General features: G+C 44.7%; 1 pseudogene; it reads left to right on the forward strand.

Moving 5' to 3' along the window:
- The first annotated feature begins 2,604 nt into the window (after positions 1-2,604).
- Positions 2,605-22,411, forward strand: LOC143135389 (N-acetyllactosaminide beta-1,3-N-acetylglucosaminyltransferase 3 pseudogene; annotated as a pseudogene).
- The last annotated feature ends 410 nt before the right edge of the window (positions 22,412-22,821 follow it).

Genomic DNA, 22,821 nt, shown 5'->3' on the forward strand with positions numbered 1-22,821 from the left:
GTGAACTTTAATAGTTCAACCATGAATTATATTACAGTTTTAATATGAAATTTCACAGATCATATTCATACATTTTCATAGTAGAACTGTGAATGCTGAACTGTGAAACATTAACAAGTTGATGTTTTCACTGTGAACTATGACAGTTAATTTCAAAGTAATTTCGACCAAATTACCACGAACTGCAATGAACTTTCATAGTAGAATTGTAAACATGGATGATTGTTTTAAAGTGAACTTTAATAGTTCAACCATTAAGTATTTTACGGTTTTAATATGAAATTTCACATATCATATTTATACATTTTCATAGTAGAACTGTGAATGCTGAACCGTGAAACATTCACAAGTTGATGTTTTCACCATGAACTTTGACAGTTAATTTCAAAGTAATTTCGACCAAATTACCACGAACTGCAATGAACTTTCATAGTAGGATTGTAAACATGGATGATTGTTTTAAAGTGAACTTTAATAGTTCAACCATGAATTATATTACAGTTTTAATATGAAATTTCACAGATCATATTCATACATTTTCATAGTAGAACTGTGAATGCTGAACTGTGAAACATTTACAAGTTGATGTTTTCACTGTGAACTATGACGGTTAATTTCAAAGTAATTTCGACCAAATTACCATGAACTGCAATGAACTTTCATAGTAGAATTGTAAACATGGTTGATTGTTTTAAAGTGAACTTTAATAGTTCAATCATGAAGTATTTTATAGTTTTAATATGAAATTTCACAGATCATATTTATACATTTTCATAGTAGAACTGTGAATGCTGAACTGTGAAACATTCACAAGTTGATGTTTTCACCATGAACTTTGACAGTTAATTTCAAAGTAATTTCGACCAAATTACCACGAACTGCAATGAACTTTCATAGTAGAATTGTAAACATGGATGACTGTTTTAAAGTGAACTTTAACAGTTCAACCATGAAGTATTTTACAGTTTTCATATGAAATTTCATATATCATATTTATACATTTTCATAGTAGAACTGTCATAGTAGAACTGACACAAGTTGATATTTTCACCATGAACTTTGACAGTTAATTTCAATGTTTTCACCATGAACTTTGACAGTTAATTTCAAAGTAATTTCGACCAAATTACCACGAAATGCAATGAACTTTCATAGTAAAATTGTAAACATGGATGATTGTTTACAGTGAACTTTAACAGTTCAACCATGAAGTACTTTACAGTTTTAATATGAAATTTTACAGTTCATTTTTACCTGGGTAGGCTCATGTGGCTATACTGGCTATTACATTGGCTTGATTTGGTCATGAGATCATAGAGCACTGAATGAGATGGCAAACAATAAAATAAAACGAATCATAGACTGTAGAAATGCGCTACACAGCACTAAAAACCGAATAGTTTATAGTTCGACTACGGATATTTCACGTCATGTTCGAATAAAAAGTGACAGCCATAGGCTACTCCCTGCATAGAGAGCTGACATGACTTTGGATTAAATGCATCTTTTAAAAATGAGCGTAGCCTAGCACCTATTACTGAACAATGCTGAAATCAAATCGCGAAACCCAGAGCCATATAAAGGTATCTATCTAACGCTCAGGCGAAGCCAACACTTGCTGGTCGAGATGCATTCTCGCCTGTTCCGTATGCGTTATCAATAGTGAATAATAAAGGGAATGTAGCCTACCTCTCCCAGGTGAAATCATCATCACCTACTCCTGAACAATGCTGAACTCAAATCTCGAAACTCGCCTGTCAACACCGGATAGCCTAATGCGTTATCATAATAATAATAATTGAAGGAATAACCTAGGCTACAGTACCTCTCGCTCTAAATACACCCATTATCACAGTGAGACATTATACATTATGAACACAAATACTTCAAAACTTTTATTGACATGTCATAATTACAGGATTTTGGTTAATACTGTTTGGTATGAGGCAGGTGTGAAGACTCAATACAAATGTAAATACTGTAACGTCGGCGCATAAAGACTGTGTTAGCGTTCTCCAGCGAAAGGCATGCTGGGACACGAGGGTGAACATTTGGGGGGTTTATGTCGTTATTCTCCTAAGTTATAAGTGTAATGTTAGCGTCTTTATTGTGACATGTTTCCCTTTTAGTTCTCCCTCGTGTGTGATCCTTTTTGTGTGGGAGGCTGCGTCCTCCCCTGTATGTGTAGTGTGTGTGCGTGCTTGACCTGCCCTGTTTGCATTGTGTTCTGTGTCTTGGTCTTGGTCTTGGTCTGTCTGTGTCCCTGCCCTCGTTCGTGAGCCAATAAAGCTTGCTCTGAATAACTCTTGGCGTCCTGAAACCTTTGAACGTTACAATACATTTAGGAGTTAAAGTCCGCCTGTAGGCGTTGCACTGCGTAACAATGCGCACTTGGGGATTGGGGTTGGCGACCACGAACATGACAACTTCGTTGGCAACGGGGATTGGCTACAGGGATGGTACTAATATAAAGATTCTGGTTGGACGCGGGAATATGAAGGATCAAACGAAGTCATTTTTTAACACAGATTGAATGGACATTTAACAGATTCTTTTAAACAGGGAATAATTTCTGGCGGAACTGCTTGGAGGTGCTCACCATCGACAAAACAGGTAGTCAGTCTCTGACATCTCTGAAATCAATCAGACATTAAGATAGTTGTCGTCTGTATTTAACGAATGAATTTATATTTTTACTTAAGTCATATTCGGTCAAGGGCGTCAGTTTGTTTTTAGAAGTGGTGGGGACAATAACCATAAGCTTGAGTGTGTTTTGAAAAGTGGGGGTACCTTTATGTAAGCTATTCATCCATTCAACGCTGCATTATGCTCAACAGTAGTGTTGCGCCGGTTATGTTTTTTTAACATCCGCACCCACCCGACCCGTCAGGAGAGTCAATCTGCACCCACTCGACCCTCAATATGCACTGATTAACTACCCGAACCTGACCCAAAAAAAAAATAATAATAAAAAAATAAAAAAATGAGACGTCTTTTTGCCGCAACTTGTGTCTGAAAACGAGGTGAAAATTTGCAGGCCTGCTGTGCTGATCTGTTCACATGATGCGGAATTTTGGGGAGGCAGCATCAGCTATTAATGTGACGTGCAACAGGGGCGTGTAGAGTGATAGGCATAGGCCTTATTATGCGTGGGCCTTCAGATGCAGCAGGTGTGTGATTTCCAAAACCATGGCAGGAGAACCGACTGCACTTTGGTTAACTTGCATTTGCTTTGCTGTTGCTTAGAATATTAGATTCTTGCGATAGATGTCTTCAGACAATAACAAGTAATTTGGAAGGGAAATTGAAGAGAAGAGTTGCCCCCTGCGTTAGCCGTGATTCCCCTTTGAAAATCAGAGGTTCACAGGTTACTGTGGCCTTGGTCAGTGGCGCCGCCAGCCGTAATCCATCAGCCTACGCACTGTGCGTACAATTCATTCATGAAATCATTCAATACAACAATAAAAATAGCTTGTGTACTGTCTTAATTGAAACATGCTTCACGCACAAATGATGTCCATTCTCTTTGCCCTAGGCTATCTCAACATAAGGATAGGCCTACATTAGAAGATGATGGTTGGTGTAAACTTTGTCACACGACGTGATAAGCAGTTCTGGCGCTTAAAAACGCAACGTTCATTCAGTCATAAATCATTCAAACGTAGGCCTAGTGCTCGTCATGAAAATAAAACAGCAGCTTAATATTTTTCAGGTGTTTAACAGTAGGCCTAGGCGCACTGTATCAGTTATGCCGTAGGCAGTGAGATTATTAGGCATTGCATCCTGTCACTCTGTTTGGAACATCACAGTTCGGGTTGATAAAGATTCAGTTAATGCGAGTATGGGTCGTCTCAAAGTTTGGGACAACCAAACAGCAGAGTAGGCAAAGCAAATCCTACTTGTTAGGTTACCAAAAGCTGTCTTTTCTCTAGGCCTATCGGAAATCGCGACATAAGCTCATTGGTTTCTTTTTTTCTTCTCTTTCTTGTTCGCGTGTTTGGGTAGTGAAGCGATAATGCATTTAAATCAATGTATATCAGAGCCGATATGGCCAGCCCTGATCTGCTGCTCTGTAAGGTATTTCTGTCCCACCCAAATTTGCTGAACTACTTGCGAAGTAGCCTATTCATCACAGACATCACATCTATCACACGAAAGAGCTTTTTCTCAGCTTTTAAACGATGTTGGTGGTTAGTTGTTGTGGTAAACGGTTCGCGAGAAAAGTAGCCTAACTTTAATTTAATCATATTTTCTGCACCCGTCTCCCTACCCATTCATCTTGGCTTCGCGAACTTTCCCTCAACACATGACAAACCATATATCAGAATAAACAGCAGACCTTACCGAACACAAAGGTGTAATTAAAGTTTAAAGTTTTAATTAAAGTTTAAAGCACTCCCCTGTACAGTTAGCCATTCCAGAGTAATCCGGTTTTAAATTTGCAGCAATGTCTATATGCATGTCTCCAACTTTGGGGTTCACAATGTGTTTAAATTGTTCAATAGGCCTACATGATTTTATAACAGGCCAAATACAAAATAAATGTTAATATCGCCTAGATAGCCTATCTATAAACATTACAATCAGAGGATATACATATAGGGCAGACCAACGCTCATGAGTTCATGCTTTGTTTTATCGCTGGATTTTAGGATAGCCTACTATGGCAACCGATTGCATTCCGAGCTACAGTCAACTCTAGCAAGCATTACATGACTGGAGGGTCGGGTGGGTGCGGATGTTAAAAAACCTTAACCGCGCAACACTCGATCCACACATATCTAGCAGGTGTGCATGCTGTGAGGATGTCATTGTGCGCGCCTATCGCATGGTTTAGACTCGATGATTTCAGTATGTGGGGATTTTTACGGTCGCATTTGTTTGCACATTTTTAGAAGTGGTGGGGACAAAATTCAAATTATAAATAGTGGTGGGGACATATCCCACCCGTCCCCCCCGTAATCGACGCGTATGTATTCGGTTAACTGTTTATCAGTCAGTGCATATGATACCCTACATAGATTAGTCACATCAATGCATTATGTAAACAGTTTCCATAAAAAAGAACAGAAACAGAAAAGTATACTGGATAGGATAAGATAGACTAGCCCATTGTTGTGAGTCTAGATCGTTAGTGAAGTGCAAGCGAAGAGGCGAAAGTATAGACTATTTTTACAGGAAATAAGGGGTTTCCAGTACCTGTTGGCTTTCCTATAATGTTGGCCTGCATGATTTAAATGAAGATGTTTCTGACGATTTTAAATAGGTTCACTTAATGAAAGCGCAAACAAAATATCCAAGTAATATAAGTCATTTCTGTTAGGAAAAAATAGTTTCTGAATTAGTTGACAGAAAAATAACCTACAAGCCGTAATCGTAACTGCTGTAGAGTTGTAAAGACAATAAATGTAATAAAGAAATAAGGAATATAAGGAAATGTAATGAGGAAATAGAGCACATATGAGGACCCCCAACATTTCCTGTGCCTTGATGAGTCACCGACACGCTTGGGTATGTAGTAGGCTAGCCTATTCTAGACTTCGGCCAATTTAATTAATTGCTTGTTTGCCGTTTTAAGGTTTAGACATAGGCTATGCCTAAATTCACTCCTTTTCTTTAAAGTTTGATGTTGGGCAGCGCCGAGATTCACACCTCTATTCGTGTGCCCTCCAGCTGCAGCCAGACCTTAGCCTACTCCATCTGGTATAAGGCCAGAGAAATGGAATAACTTTCCATTCGTGACTTCTCTGATCCAATCCAGCGCCTCTACTGTCTCAAAATAATGTTATTACTAAAGCGTGTGTTAATCATAGGCTACATATATCGACATTTATCGCCACACCTTAACCCTCCTGTTGTGTTCGCGGTCAAATGTGACCGATTGACAATTATTTTCTCTTAAAAATATTGTTAACTTCTGACTACCACGAGGCTCCATGACTTTGTTAGCACAGGGCATACACAAAACAAATGTAGATCATTTTCATAACCATTTGATTGTTTTATTTAACTTTAGAACACCCATGTGTATTCCCGGTCAAAAATGACCGGCCATTAGAAATGAATGGGTGAGAAAATGGTCAGTGTCTAAAATTGAGTCCAGTCTAGTCCAGTCACATCAGTGGCGGACCGTGCGTTCAGTGGTTAAGCCTTCAATAATGACTATTTTTGGACAAAAAATAATAATAGGGGGGCGTTCCGGGGGGGATACCCCCCGAAGATTTTTTTTTGCATTTTAGCGTTAAAATGTGCAATTTCCCAGCATTTCACGGTGGCGGAAAAAGTTTTCTTTCTCACGCAAATCTGTGTAGCACTCTAGAATCTTCGTTAGACAAACAATTAATGTTCCGAGCTGAATTCCGCATTGCTTAGATCTTTAGCACCCGGCCATCATCCTTATCAGCAGCAAAGTGAATAGGCTGCTAAGCTAGGCTACTTATTTATCACCCATATTAATTACAATCTGCTGCCTGCTACTGTCCGGTGAAGACGTGCAATTTAGTCCATGCCATATTGAAAGTGAACACCATGCGCTCAAGTATGGGTTGTGCAGACTATTTTGAAATATTTAGAATATCGGTTGCCTAACTTATGTTCATGACTTGCACGCACATATGGCACTGCCACAGGTCTACAATGATGTGATCATTTAATAGTTTAATCTGACATCAGCAAACTTGCTTCAGACTGTTTGCTCTCCTACTTAGCAGTGCAACTGTTTTAGGTTGTGTTGCTGCTGCTCTGATTACTCAAAAGCTAATATGGAACTACAGTAGGCTATCCTGTTTGCCAAACGTATTTATGAGGAAGTGTCTCAACAGAAAATGCTCAGAACATTTCTCAGCACACCACCATGATATTAAACATAAAAGTCAGAAAATGTAGGCTATTGCCCTATGCTGCTATTCATAGCCGTGGGAAGTGGGGGTGCTGGGGGTGCGGCAGCACCCCCTGCTGGAAAGCACGCGTATTTATATGTCATACCACTCACGATCAGAAAAAAGAAGCTCTCCGTCCCCCTGTCTATTATTCTATTATGCACTAAAAATGTTACATTAGACCTGGGAGATCTAAACAAAAACTAAACAAATTAACAAAACAAACCTGAGGGAGATATCCCATGACGCTAGCTTTATGGTACGACAATATGCCATAAGTAGCTGAATATTACCGTGAGTTTCCCAAGGAGCTGAACACAGGCCGCCTCAATCTTCAGCTTAAAATGATTATCGGGGAGTCTCGGTGCACCACGGTGAAAGGTGGCATGGATATTGAGTAAGCTCCATCCACAAACAAGAGCTCTCTTCAGCGAGGTAGATGAACTTCATCTGTGTCTTTGCGTGCCTGTTTCAGTGGCCTCCTCAGAGTGTTCTTTCTCTTCTTTTTGAAAGTGTAGGTTAAAGGCTACACTGTGCGTTTATGGTGTCAGCATTTGTTGTAGGCCAGGGCCCACTTCCCCGAAAGCATCTTAAGCCTAAGAGCGTCGTAAAGTCCCTCTTACGAACATCTTAAGATTTGCCGACTGTTTCCCGAAACCATCGTAGCTTAAGAGCATCGTGAAAACACTCGTAGATCAACGAGTGCTCCAGAGTAGGCTACTCGTTACCGGCTAAGAGCGTCTTAACAGTAGGCCTAGGCTACTTCTCACTGAGGTCACCAACAGGACATACAGAGGAATTACAACTTAGAATACATAATCCAATTTACGTTCCCATTCTTTATTGTGTTTACCTGTGATGAATCAGATTTTAGCGTGCAAAATAGCCTACATTTAATGGTCATAATAATGTGATGAAAAGCGGACAAAAATGCAATCAAGTTATGAAACGAGACGTTGCCAGAATAGTTTGACATTATCTTTGCTAAGTGAATATTTTATTAGGCCTATGAGGTAAAAAGCAGAGAAAGCAACATGTGGTTTATTCTGTAGCCTACTGCATCAAAATCTAAGCCTACACATTTCCTCTCTTTCTTACTCGACTTTTTTCTTATCTTCAAACGTGTTCTTAAGTGGCACCGCGAAAAATTATTGCATGGTGCAACAATCTAATCTTAAAATAATTACAATTATTTATGTCTCTGTGTGGTATATAACCTACTTGGGATGCTTACATGCAGATGTTAAAGTGTTTCTATTTTCGTATTGATGTGAATTAATGTGTAGATCCGAAGTTTAAATGGTAGGCATATAGCTGTGACGTGCAGTCACCTGACATCACCGTCAAATCAGAGGATATTTCAGAACTATTAACGTGGACAGCTCCCCTTAAGAGCATCTTAAGAGCAGTGCACGCGCGTTCACGCTACGAGCATGTTCGGGAAACAGTCGGAAAAACCAAACGAACGATCGTAAGATGAATCGTAGAAAACCCTCTTAAGAGCGTGTCTCCGTCGTTATCGGGGAAGTGAGCCCAGGGGTATTTAATCTTCAGCGAGGTCCAGTTACGGAAAATTTCCTCAAGCAAAGGTCCGGAGCATCATAATGTTTAACGTGCGTGTTTAGGCTATGTATGTGTATGTATGTATAATAATAGGATGGATGGATGGAGCCTAGTTGTAGATAGATAGATAGATAGATATTTTATTGATCCCCAAGGGGAAATTCAAGAAATAGAAGATTGTACGCCTAGGCCTAATGTTTAATGTGAAATAAAATAAGTAGCCTAAAAGGCAACATTCGAAATGAGGAGAAATAAGAGTAGCCTAATTGGGGAGAAAAACTGAGTAGCCTTGGCTATTTTTAAGATCTTAACGTGAACTTAAAATAAAATTTGAGCTGAGACAAGGATGGATATTCCACAGCTGGTTCCTTGAACCCATTAATCAGCAAGTTTAATTTATTTTTTTTATTTTTTTTTATGTTGACCCGAAATCCTGGAAACCCAGGAATATCACGTTGTTGGGCAGTGAATGCATGTAGGCTTAACTAGATTGTGGTGGATCAATCATATTGCCTTCTTAAATCGTAAAATATTCTGTGGTCTCAGTTCACTGTTGAATGGGCCTAGCCTACCTTATGCTTGCTCAAAATATATGCTTTGTCTAGTAGAGGTGCTTCAAATTGGCGCTTAAAATCGCCTGTCTCAGAATATATAGAAGAGGTCCAGGGCAATTCGCGCAAAACTGTCACATCCATATTTAGTTGGCGTTACGGACGTGACAGTTTTGCGTGGTAGGCTATTGCCCCCGTATCGTTATATAAAGCTCTGGGCCCAGTTCCCCGATAACGACGGAGACACGCTCTTACGAGGGTTTTCTACGATTCATCTTACGATCGTTCGTTTGGTTTTTCCGACTGTTTCTCGAACATGCTCGTAGCGTGAACGCGCGTGCACTGCTCTTAAGGGGAGCTGTCCACGTTAATAGTTCTGAAATATCCTCTGATTTGACGGTGATGTCAGGTGACTGCACGTCACAGCTATAGGCCTACCATTTAAACTTCGGATCTACACATTAATTCACATCAATACGAAAATTGAAACACTTTGACATCTGCATGTAAACATCCCAAGTAGGTTATATACCACACACAGACATAAATAATTGTAATTATTTTAAGATTAGATTGTTGCACCATGCAATAATTTTTCGCGGTGTCAAGAACACGTTTGAAGATAAGAAAGAAGTCGAGTAAGAAAGAGAGGAAATGTGTAGGCTTAGATTTTGACATAGGCTACAGACTAAACCACATGTTGCTTTTTCTGCTTTTTACCTCATACTGTAGGCCTAATAAAATATAGCCTTCACTTGGCAAAGATAATGCCAAACTATTCTGGCAACGTCTCGTTTAATAACTTGATTGCATTTTTGTCTGCTTTTCATCACATTATTATGACCATTAAATGTAGGCTATTTTGTACGCTAAAATCTGATTCATCACAGGTAAACACAATAAAGAATGGGAGCGTAAATTGGATTATGTATTCTAAGTTGTAATTCCTCTGTATGTCCTGTTGGTGACCTCAGTGAGAAGTACTGTTAAGACGCTCTTAGCCGGTAACGAGTACTCTGGAGCACTCGTAGATCTACGAGTGTTTTTACGACGCTCTTAAGCTACGATGGTTTCGGGAAACAGTCGGCAAATCTTAAGACGTTCGTAAGAGGGACTTTACGACGCTCTTAGGCTTAAGATGCTATCGGGGAACTGGGCCCTGTTCTCGCTGTCTAGCTTTCTCCTATTTGAGCAATGGATGATTTGAAAAAAACTTACTTATCGTTAACATAGATATCCATCTGGGGCCGGTTCCCCGATAACGCTCACTCTTAGCGCGCTAAGAAGACTCAAAAGATATATCTTACCAAAGTTGTTTATGTTCCTACGTGTGTTCCCCGAAGTGTCCCTTAGGAAGCTTCTTAACACGCTGCCTCTTACGTTCGACGTTACAAAGGCGCTGTCCCAAGTGAAGGTGCTGAATTAGTTGACATCGATTGCTCAGGAATCGATTTTCTACTTCACGTGAAGGTGCATGACGGCGTAAAGAAACACAACACGTTCTATGCAAATGAAACATTCCTCAAAGTATTCCAGTAACATTTATTTGAACATAGTTTAAGTTATCAGTAAAATATAAACTATTAACTAAATTATCAAATTGTCAGTAATATGTTCACACGATATGTTGTGACTGGTAGACTAACCGGGTAGGCCTATCCCTCGCTAATCATCCACCCTCCTTATCCCGTTGTGCCACTTGTGCCGCTTCTTGACATGGGTTTAACAACTTCTTAAAATTATGTAATACACTTTTATATTAATGGTAAGGTACCTTACAATTATAATTGATTGGCAAGCAGCTGCAGTTACTTCTGTTTAATGCGGTATTGATAGATAGATACATACTTTATTGATCCCCAGGGGAAATTCAAGGTTCAAATAAAAAAAAAAAATGCCGTTGGTTAATGTTTTCAATAAAAAGCAACCTTTTAAAAAAAAAAGCAACCTTCAATAAAAATCTACAATGAACAGAGAGAGATTTAGATACAGTATGGTGGGGAAGCAACGTAAAAAAAGGGCACCAAGCTTCTCGTCAGAGGAACTTGAAGTTTTGCTGGATGAGGTGAGCTTGCGCAAGGTGACACCGTTTTCCAGCTTTCGGAATAACTTGTGCAACAGCAACAAAAAAGAGTTATGGAGCGACATGGACTACACAGCGTTTTTGATTCAATACAAGGACACGTTGGATCGCTGCCATAGGCCTAGTTGGTCGCTTACTGGACACCACCATGCTTACCCATTTATAGATCTTAGCCATTTAGAGGCAAATACTTTGCCAGCTTTTAATTATCAAAAGTGATTGCCAATTTGAACGCTTTAATGACATTACTAAATAGCCTAGGGTAATTACCACCATATTAGTTCTGATACCAAATAAAGTAAACTTCATAAATAGGCATGCATCCATTGCGATGGATGCAGGCCTATTTATGAAGTTTAGTCTTAAAATGTCCATAACATAAAATCATCGTTGAGCCACAACATTGTCAACATACTGTCGGCCTACCATAGTTTGACTTGTACTGAGCTGTGCTGATTTCTAAAGACTGCTGCACAGTGGCGGCGACTAGCGTCTTGAGAGCTCAAACAACGCTAAGAGGGAGCTTACGAATGGTCCAGACCAACCTTACGAAAGTGTGACTTACACAAGATATACTTAGCGTACGAACGTGTCGGGAATCGTGCCATAACGTTAAGAGATAGGTTAAGGAATAGGTTAAGAACTACTTAGCGATAAGAACGTTTTGGGGAACCGGCCCCTGATTGTTTCTCGTCCCGTCTCCTCTCCTCGCTCGTTTCAGGCTATCAGTCTCTTCTCCATAGTAGGCTACTTTACTCACTGACTCGACTTTATCAGAATTCACAGATTTCACTGACTGAGTAGCAGCAAGTGAAATGATGGTTCCTGAAGCTCCTGAAGTAAATGCTGTTATCCTAACCAACGAAACATTTAGCGCAGCTTTGAAATCTTAGGTGAAAATCTAAATTAGGCTATTATGGTCTGGGTCCGGATAGGATCACGTCACGGTCCGGACTCGGACCGCGGTCCGCCATTTGGTGATGGCTGTTGTAGGCTATATTTGTGATATGTGGATCAATTTAATGTAGGCTAGCCTATGAATATTGCGTTGTGTAGGCCTATGTTATGCATATGTTTTGAGTCAATGTGTTCTGTCTAATAGCCTATGCTGTGCGATAGGGTCTTTAGCCTGTTTTGACACCCATGTCAGAAGCGTCAATAATTATTAAATTGTATTAATGTTGGTGTTCAACAGTTTTATATTTCACGTGTTCACCGTCTATTTCGGTGCAAGGCTACAGCAACTTTGTTACCTTACTAGTGTAGCGTCAGATAGCAGACGGTTACTTTGTTTGCGTTAGTATCAACAAAGATCCTTGATTACTAGCTCCGCTTTAACCCTCTCTGGTATCAATCTGTGGTTTGCGACATTTTGTCGCATTTTTTCTGTAGTGTAGCCACAATGTTCTTGACAGTGATGTATGCCTGTGCTGTGTGTCATGCAATGCCAGTATGCTGTTGTCCATTAACAGAGAAAGGCGTTTAAATAAATTAAGACTACAGCACCCCCAACCAAAACTCACTTCCCACGGCCCGGACTGCTTGTTGCCTATTTCATAAAGTCTGATGGCCACGACATTGATTTCACCAATAATGTCCACAAAACACAAATATATAAATAGTCAGACTAATTGGAAACCAAGGCAAATGGCAATTTTCACATAGATGCCGATCCAGACAGCTTCACCAAAGCCACATCAACTCACACACAACTTCAAGCTGGCATACAATCTAGTAATAACCAAGCACTGTGGTTTTATATAGAAAAGGGCCAGATTACAAGCATGTATTACAAGTCTATGTTATCAAATAAACATGAAACAAAACGTAAGTTACGCATGTAACTATGGATCTGTTTCGACCTCACTCTGACCGTCACTACGGTCTAAAAAAGGAATGATCACCTTCGTTCTGCCTATCACCGAGACCATATGTCAACAAAGTCATGTCCATGACCTCCGGAAGCAGAACGACTCGAGCTTGTAAATAGCGGAGATTGCTCCCTGTTCAGTCTCCTACCTTGAGCGCCTCCGGATGGTCCGAGCGACAAGGATAGTGACGGTCATCCCTCGGTCTCACAGATCCATAGTTACATGCGTAACTTACGATCTGTTTCGACCTCACTCTGACCGTCACTACGGTCTAAAAAAGGGATGACACATACCATAACATAAGTCGCGAGGAGCTCTAAGCTAACCATTAAAACCTCGCTCGGTCACGGACATGAGGGCAGCGTCGCCAACCGGAGCTGGGCGAGTGACGTCCACCCTATAAAACCTGGTAAAAGTGCAAGGCGTCGCCCATGAAGCCGCTGCACAGATATCGCTTGCTGGTACTCCCCTAAGGGCAGCCCAAGATGTAGCCATACTCCTGGTGGAGTGAGCCCTTGTACCCGAAGGGACTGGCATTCCCAGAGCCCGGTAGGCATGGGAAATAACCTCAACCAGCCAATGTGACAGCCGCTGTTTGGAAAGCGGTAGCCCCTGCTTCGCCGCTCCATAACAGACAAAAAGTTGAGAGTGTTCCCTCCTCAACGACTGTGTACGGGCCAGATAAGCTCCCAAAGCCCTGACTGGGCACAGAGTGAGCAACTTGTCGCGCTCTGCCTGTGAGGCAGCAGACGGCTGGAATTGGGTCAGCTCCAGAACCTGGTTGATAGACTGCTGATTTAGAACCTTAGGCAGGAAGGCTGGATTAGGTCAAAGTGACACGCCAGTGCCCCCTGCCTGCCACCTCAGGCAGTCTTCGCTGACGGAGAGGGCGCACAGCTCCCCGACGCGCCTGGCCGAACAAAGAGCCAGGAGAAAGCAAGTTTTCAGAGACAACGATCGCAGATCTGCGTCTAAAATGGGCTCATACGGGCCTTCAGTAAGAGACATTAAAACAGTGGGCAAATCCCAGTTTGGTGCCCGCAAAGTGCGAACTGGACGCAACCGGCGGGCCCCTTTTAAAAACTGACCAATCAGTGGATGCCTACCCAAGGGCCTGTTATCCGCACCCTGGTGAAAGGCTGAAATGGCCGAGGCATAAACCTTCACAGTACTGACCGCCTTGCCTTGATCCAAATAGGACTGCAAGAAGCGCAAAACTTGAGGCACAGGGCAAACCGCTGGCTCAAGACCCAAGCTGGCACACCAATCCGAAAAGATCCTCCACCTGAGTGCATAGCAAGCTCTAGTAGAAGGAGCCCTGGCGTTGTTCAGAGTCTCCTGCACAGACTCAGCTAGCTGTTCAATGACGGACTCTGCAGGGGCCAAACCCACAGGCGCAGGGCACCTGGGTTCGGATGCCAGATCTGCCCGTCTGCTTGGGACAGAAGATCCGCCCGGCAGGGTAACTGCCATGGCTGACCCTGCAGGAGCCGGAGAAGGTCGGGGAACCAAGGCCTCGCCGGCCACCGTGGAGCAACCAGCAGAACTGTGTGTCGGCCCTCCCTGATCCTCCGCAGGACCTGAGGTACAAGAGGGGATGGAGGAAAAGCGTACAACAAGCCTGTCGGCCAGTCTTGTGACAGAGCATCCAGGCTCAAACTGCCTCCCTGTCCCACGAGAGAGTACCACTCTGGGCAGTGAGTCGTTTCCGCTGACGCAAACAGGTCCACTCGTGCAGTCCCATACTGAGCCCAGACCTGGCTGACCACCTCTGGGTTCAATCTCCATTCCCCCGGGAGTGGTCCGGTCCTGGAGAGAATGTCGGCCGCCCTGTTCTCCACGCTCGGAATGTGTACTGCCCTCACTGAAGCCAGACGCGGCCATGCCCATGACAGCAACTCCTCCGCCACCTGGAGGCACCGCCGGGACCTCGTGCCGCCTTGGTGATTGACATGGTACACCGCCGAGGTGCTGTCCGACCTCACCAGAACATGTTGGCTTCGCAACCCTGGCAGGAACCTCTACAGGGCGAGATGGATGGCCTTCAGCTCGAGGACGTTGATGTGCTCTGATGTCCAGGAGGGCGGCCACACGCCCCTCGCTGACAGCCCTTCCCAGACAGCTCCCCAGCCTGTCAGAGAAGCGTATGTCGAGACGACTTGCCTCTTGTGAGGAAGGCCCCCCAGTGGAACCCCCTGGAGTAAGAACCTCCTGTCCCTCCAAGGACGCAGGGCTCGGATGCAAGCAGGAGACACCCGCAACTTCACATGCCTGTCGTCCCTCGGGTGGAGCTGAAAGGCATTGAACCAACACTGCAGGGGGCGTGCCTTCAGCAGGCCCAATGGCAGTACCGCAGCTGCCGCAGCCAGTAAGCCCAACAGCCTCTGGACTTTGTGGGCGGTGACCAGTCTGCCCAGCCGAATGCCTGTCAGAGCCTCGGTCAAGCTGTCTGCCCTCCGTGGAGTGAAAGACGCCGTCATGCTGACCGAGTCGAGGAGGACACCAAGGAAGTCCGCCTGCTGGCGGGGCTGCAAGGTGCTCTTTTTCCAGTTGACCGTGAAACCCAGGGCCTGGATATGGGTCAGAACTGTGTTGGTGTCGTGCACCACCTGCACCTGAGATGGGGCACAAATTAGCCAGTCGTCCAGGTACGGTAGGATCTTTAGGCCCCGGACCTGGAGGGGGGCTAGCGCGGCTGCCACCACGCGAGTAAAAATTCTGGGGGCCAGTGAAAGGCCAAATGGGAGGACCTGAAACTGGAACACCCTGCCTTGGAAGGCGAAGCGGAGGAAGGACATGTGTGCTGGGCAGATAGGGACGTGGAAGTACGCGTCTTTTAGATCCAGAGACGTAAACCACTCCCCTTCCTGGATGGAACGAATCACTATTCCAACGTGGACCATTTTGAATGGCAACACTTTGAGGTACTGGTTACCTCCGTCTTTTTTGGGCACAATAAAATATTTGGAATAAAACCCAGTGTGCTGTGCGTGCGGCGGTACTTCTGAGATGGCCCCTTTCAGAAGCAACTCCTGGACCTCCTTGACAAGCACGGAATTTAAAAGGGGGTCTTTCACAGACGTCATCTTGACCCCTGAAAACGTAGGGGGCCGCCGTCGAAACTGTAGGCGGTAACCGTGAGTCACCGTAGTCACAACCCAAGAGTCTGGCACTATCCCTTCCCAGGAGGTCCTGGACAGCTGGGAAGGGCAATCGACGGGCAGCCCCGGATCCCTAGGCAGGACCGCCACCGCGGCCTGCACCTCTGCCTGCGCCCCGTCGAGGTCTTCGCTGTCCTCTGGGCCAGGGAGTTGGGGCTGAGCTCTGGTCTGGTGCACGAAAGCGCCGGTCCCGCGGGGCAGCATAGTTGATACTTACCTGTGGTGTTCGGGCGGGCTGCCACCGCCCATACTTACCTGATGCTGCCCTGTGGGGAACCGGAGCCTGCCTGTGGCACACACGCTGACCAGTTTCTCTAGAAGCGCCAGCCTGTTCCACTCTGCCCAGCACCCCCTGGGAGTCTGGATGGAACACATGCCCAAGCACCACGGGGAGACCTAACAGGTCTGTCCTGATGGCATCAGGGAGAGAGGTTTGGGCAAGCCACACCTGTCTACGGCACAGCACCGCAGAGGCCATAGCACTCCCCACATCACGCGTCAGCTGGGAGTGGGCTGACAGTGCGGCATCCACCAGGGCCCTTGCATCATGGTCCTCCGGGCTCATAGTTTTTCGCAGAGCCGCCAGAGTGATAGCCAGGGCGTTGCCCATTCGGGCTGCCCGTGCTGATGCGTCAAAGCAGTGAGTGATGAGACGGTCCGTCTTGGCACACTCCTTACGCGGGCAGCGTGGATTGGGAGATGCATTGGCAGGCCCCAGGGAAGTCCAGGCGGCGACGGACTGCTCGACCGGTGGCATATCCCCCAGCCCTGAGTCGGCCGGATAGGCAGCCTTCGCCAGTTGACGGCAACCTGGATTGAATTGGGGGCGCTGTAGCGACTTAGCCCATGCCAAGCTCATCCAGGAGGCCGTCCCCGCTTACGTCCTCGATCGTAGAACGAGGGGCTTGGGTGTAACAGCACATCCACATCGCCCAGATCAACATCCGCACCATGGCTCTCAGGCCTGGATGGGGAGAGACCTCCCTGGCCAGGGGGCAGAGAAGAGGATGACGTGCCCTGGAGACCCTCCAGCCTGTCCATCCTCCTAGCCAGAGCCTGGAGAGCTGAGAGGATCTGAAGCGACTCCGTGCCATCACCCTCGGTCACGGCAGCTGGAGCCGGGCGCTTAGCAGGTCCAGGGACCTCCACCTGATCATGCCCGGAAGGGGACTCATGTTGCCGTTTACGCTTGTGCGTATGCTTACGGCCATGCCTATGAGAGTGGGATGGTCGGTCGGGTGAGCGCCGCCTGTCCCGTCCACGCACGTGGCCACATGCCTGGTCAGCCCGGCGGAGCCGTTCCTCCCTAGGAAGGTCACAGGCTGCGCTGCAGGGGCTGTCGACATCCTCCAGGAGGTGGGCGGCCCCAAGGCAAGCGGGACACTCTCTGTGCCCGTCATTGGGGGCCATCGTGGCCCTACAGACTCTGCAGTAGTGTGCCGCCATAGCCTACCACAGAAAAACACAATGCAATACAACACAATACAATACAATAAGGCACTTACCTTGGCCGTACAACGCACTGGGTCTGCAAGCAGCAGCCCGTAAAGAGATACAGCAGTGGTGTAATACAGTACACGGGTGGCCTGAAGCAGCGTGCGGACACGCTTAGCAGGCTCACACTGGCCCAGCTAGCTGCGGACAGCAGCAACGGGGTAGACAACAGATACACAAAGAAGGCGGCCACCAGTGCGCGAACGCACGCGCCGACGTACACCAGTGGACAACTGGAGAAAAGACACACAGCAGCCGCACCTCGTGCAAGACTGCACCTAGCAGACACAAACAGCTAAACTTACCTTTTGCAAGTAGCCTAGCACACAACAACAAAGCTAACAAGAAGCCCACAGTAACATTAGCGCCTAAGCGGCCGAGCACATACGCGCTGATCAGGCCCACACAGGTTCCGGCTGCCAGAGCAGTAAACAGAAATAATAACGGTGGCCCACACCGGTGCGCGAACGCACCCAGCAGGCTCACACCAAGCCCAACTAGCCACACGAACAGCCAGATAAGGTACACAGTAGTTAACAAAAACAACCCGGAAACCTGGCACACACAAAAGGAAAAATAACACTGAAACGGCGGCCCGCAGCAGTGCGAACTCAGGAAAGGCGTCAACAAGTTAACAAAGTTAAACAAAGTTAAACAAAGTTTCCTGAAAACACACAAGGTTACTGCACATGCAGAAAACAAACACAGTCAAGCAAGAAAGCAGTGAAAGTACGTACTCACGTATCACAGGTCTCAGATGAGGCGATCAAAGTGAGAGACTGAACCGGGAGCAATCTCCGCTATTTACAAGCTCGAGTCGTTCTGCTTCCGGAGGTCATGGACATGACTTTGTTGACATATGGTCTCGGTGATAGGCAGAACGAAGGTGATCATTCCTTTTTTAGACCGTAGTGACGGTCAGAGTGAGGTCGAAACAGATCTTACCAATTCCTGCATAGGCTACTGACCAGCTACGTGCAGAGCTAGCTGACATTTAGGGCTGTCAAAATAACTGAATAATTTAGATTAATTAATTTGAGAAAAAATAACTGATTAAAAAAATGAGTGCAGATTAATCGATTCCGTTTGACCTTTGACCCCGAGCCGTTCTAGTCAGTAAAAATTAGACTGTAAAATGAAGGAGAGAAAAAAACGTGCTGCCTGGATCATTGATTGGAACATTTACTTTTAAAAAACAGCCTGATGGTGTTGATAAAAAATAGAGTGTTGGCATTAAAGGCCTCTGCAATGTCTGCAGCAAGGAATTTGCATATCATCGGAGTTCATCAACTCTATAGTCGCACATCAATGCAAAGAAATAAGTGTTGACATTGAGGGGAGTCTTAATTTATTTTCATTGTGTATGTGAAAAAAAACTTCTTCCCGAAGCACTTTATTTTTAATTTATTTGAATTTGAAGCACTTTGAATTCATTTCCTCAGCATATTAGGTCTTATCACCCAGAGAGAAGAAATACTCTTTTCTGATTGGCTGGCGGGGTGGCCTTTAATTCTGAATAACAGGACACCGTTCCATATCAATGCTTATGAATGGTAACTATAACAACCATAGTAGGACGACGGTTGCAGCGCTCTAGAATCTTTGGTTGCAGGCTTCGCAACAATGGAATCAACTGTAAACAAGCTAACTGTCCATGCTAAAGTTGTACAACAAGCTGAACTAGTGAGCTTCTTTTTAAACGGAACCGTGTGTTTCCTTTGCTTTACAGTGACAACCGGGTGATAAGCGGGATAACGGCCTTCGAGGTGTGTCCAGTTATATAGAATTAATGGACTCGGGCAGAGGCAACCGCTGCGCGTCGGGGAGTTTTTTGCCCCTCGCCCTCGTCCATTAATTCCGTATAACAGGACACCTCGGCGGCCGTTATCCCTTACATATCATATATGGCAATTATTTGAAAAGTTAAAATAATAATAAAAGAGTTTTTGAACTTTAATGTCACTAATGCTGATTATTCAATGATTCATTTGAATTTAAATATTTAAAATACTTTCACAGCAAAAATTATGCAATCAATTTAGATTAATTAATCACAGAGTATGTAATTAATTAGATTAATTTTTTTAATTGATTGACAGCCCTACTGACATTATGTGCATCAATTGTACAATGGAGGGAGCAGGAAGAGTGGGAAGAATAAGAATTAGAGGAGGCCGAAGAATAGGACGTGGAGGTGAAGAACTAGGAGGAAGAAGAGGAGGAAGAGGATGCAGAGGTGAAGAAGTGAGAGGGAGAGGATGACAAGGACAAGGAGGTGAAGTTAGAGGAAGAGGACAAGGAGGAGCAAGAGGAGGACGAGGAGGGGGAAGAGGAAGGGTCTACATGTGGGGAAAAAGGGAAAAAATCAGTCTTCATGTGGGGTTATTGTCATGTCAGGCCTGGATACGGCATTCCAGAATATATTTTTCCTGGTGCCTTGGACTAGGACATTGCATGTGATGTAGACAAAATTTTGAGAGAGACGACACGATGTAGACTGATTTTTTTTTTGTCTCAGTGAAATTACTATTTTGTGTTTTGACTTGGAAAAACACACTTGTGTTTGTTTTGATGTGTGTAAATAAACACCAATACTTGAAGTTTGGATCCCTGTATGTTTACAGAACTATGACAAAAGTATGACCTCAAACTGACATAGTCTACCTTGTGCACAGAGAAAGCAAAAGCCAGATGTATTTTTTATTCATACCATCAGTGTGTAGTTGGCACATTATTTATTATTTATTATTACTTATTTATAGTGCTTAGGCTGAAAAGTGAACTAATTATCTAAAACAGTTTTCACATGAGAAAGTGTGCCAGAGAGTTGGCAAAATAGTGAAAATAATAGCCATACATGTGTATAGATTTGCTAGGAGTGTGTTGATCATTTGGAAATTGAGTGTAAAGCATGAGTTGTGTTTACAGTTCCGCAAAAAGAGTGCTGTGCTGTGAATTGTGCCTACAGTTGTGCAAAGTGTGTGTTACAAAATTGCAAACTGAGTGCACTTTTTAAACATCAAAACCTATTTATTATATATGTAAAGCCTTCTGCTTGGCCCCCTTTTTTATAAGGGCCATTCATCATTCTCTTAATTGTTTGTACCAGTAACAAATAATCTTAAGTGGAAATACGATGGAATTTCAAGCTAAACTTAGAGTTTACCATTAAAGACTGATAGTATATCCTGCAGACCTTTTGAGTATATGCTCGCAATGCATGTCAACTCACAGTAGCCTGATGAGGTGCAACCTTGGGCTGGATGTCTGGATGATAGTCTGGACTCAATGCTCATATCAGTTCTGATCATTGTTTCAGGCTAAAATTGTTATGTCATTGTGTGCAATATATGTGATTGCTACTTGATTATTAATTTTCCAATAAATACTCCTTGGGTCTGATTGTTATTAATCTAAGATTGACTTTGCAGCCTTACTTCACTGCCAATATGTTTTTTTTTTTTCATGTCTGAATGTGACACTAAATGAGGGAGTGCAGCATGTAGAAACATTAATGTATTATCTAAGCTGTATGTTACCTAGAGAAGTCCATCTTTCACTTACTTAGTGAGGGAGAGAGAGACAGACTTGGTATAACAAGTGTTTGACTCAACTTGTTTATTTTCTTTTTTACAGAGCAATGAGGATATCTTTGCGCAACATTGGTGCTGCGACTTTAGTGGTTACCACCCTTTGCCTGGTCGTAATTTTGAACCGGGACAACTCCTCCTATGACCTCAGTACAGGCATCTCCCAGAGACAGCTCCCTAGTGTACTCAAGGCAGACATGATTCATGATGACGCCCAGAACCCTGCCCCGACTGAGGTCCCGGCGAAGCCATACTGCGAGCGTAATCACTCCATGGTCAAGGTTTCGGACTTTGACACGCTGCCGCACCACATTCAGGACTTCCTGTTCTACCGGCACTGCCGCCACTTTCCCATGCTGCTGGACGCCCCGGACAAGTGCGGTGGGCCGGAGGCCTCGTCCGACGTGTTCCTGCTGCTGGTCATCAAGAGTTCGCCGCCCAACTACGACCGGCGGGAGGTACTGCGCAAGACGTGGGCACAGGAGCGGCAGCACCACGGCAAATGGATCCGCCGCGTCTTCATCTCGGGTGTGTCAGACACAGGTTTCGAGCAGCAGCGACTCAATAAAATGCTGTGGCTGGAGAGCCACGAGTACGGTGATATGATCCAATGGGACTTCGCCGACACCTTCTTCAACCTGACACTCAAGCAGATGCTCTTCCTGGAGTGGATGGAGCACCGCTGCCCCAGTGTCCGCTTCCTGCTCAACGGTGACGACGACATCTTCGCCAACACCGACAACATGGTGGACTATCTGAGTGGCCTGCCAGATGGCAACGACGGCAGCAAGCACCTGTACGTGGGCAGCCTGATCAGCTGGTCGGGCCCCATCCGCGAGAAGTGGAGCAAGTATTATGTGCCCGTGCAGGTGCAGGAGTCCGAGTCCTACCCGCCGTACTGCGGAGGCGGGGGCTTCCTTCTCTCCGGCTCTACGGGGCGCATTATATACAAGATGTCTCACTCCATCACCCTAATGCCCATCGACGACGTCTACATGGGCATGTGTCTGGAGAAGGCCGGACTGGAGCCTGTGTCTCATTTTGTGGTCAGATTGGGAGGGCTCCCTGTGCCCTCGTCCAAGTTGGACTCCTACCACCCCTGCTACTACCGGGAGATTCTTGTGGTCCATAGATTCCTGCCATACCAAATATACCTCATGTGGAACAGGATAAATGAACCCAATTTGAAATGTGACGGTTCGCAGGTCTCCAAACTTTAGCAGAAACCCAAATTTAATTTATTTTATCTACTGTTTCTATCTCTCTGGGAGCACAATGCGGTGTGTTTTGTGTTTGTTATGTTACAAGGAAGCTCAGGTTAACAATTAGTCATCCATTTTCTCTCTGCTATTCTCTTGGCAATTGAGGGATTAGATATTTAGGGTCTGGCGCAGGTAGTGTGGTGGATATGCCAACTTGATGAGGCCTCTTTCATGTCCTTCATGTAAGGGATAACGGCCGCCGAGGTGTCGGAATATATGGATATATAGGTTATACGGAATTAATGGACGAGGGCTTTATTAATGGGCGTATTAATGGATACGGATTAATTCCGTATAACTGGACACACCTCAAAGGCCGTTATCCCGCTTACCACCCGGTTGCAACTGTAAAGCCATGCCTTTATAAC

Source organism: Alosa pseudoharengus, unplaced genomic scaffold, assembly GCF_046254945.1.
Source record: "Alosa pseudoharengus isolate Yale_2024_CS ecotype anadromous, Long Island Sound unplaced genomic scaffold, YU_APseudo_1.1 YU_APseudo_1.1_scf_2, whole genome shotgun sequence".
Lineage (NCBI taxonomy): Eukaryota > Metazoa > Chordata > Actinopteri > Clupeiformes > Clupeidae > Alosa > Alosa pseudoharengus.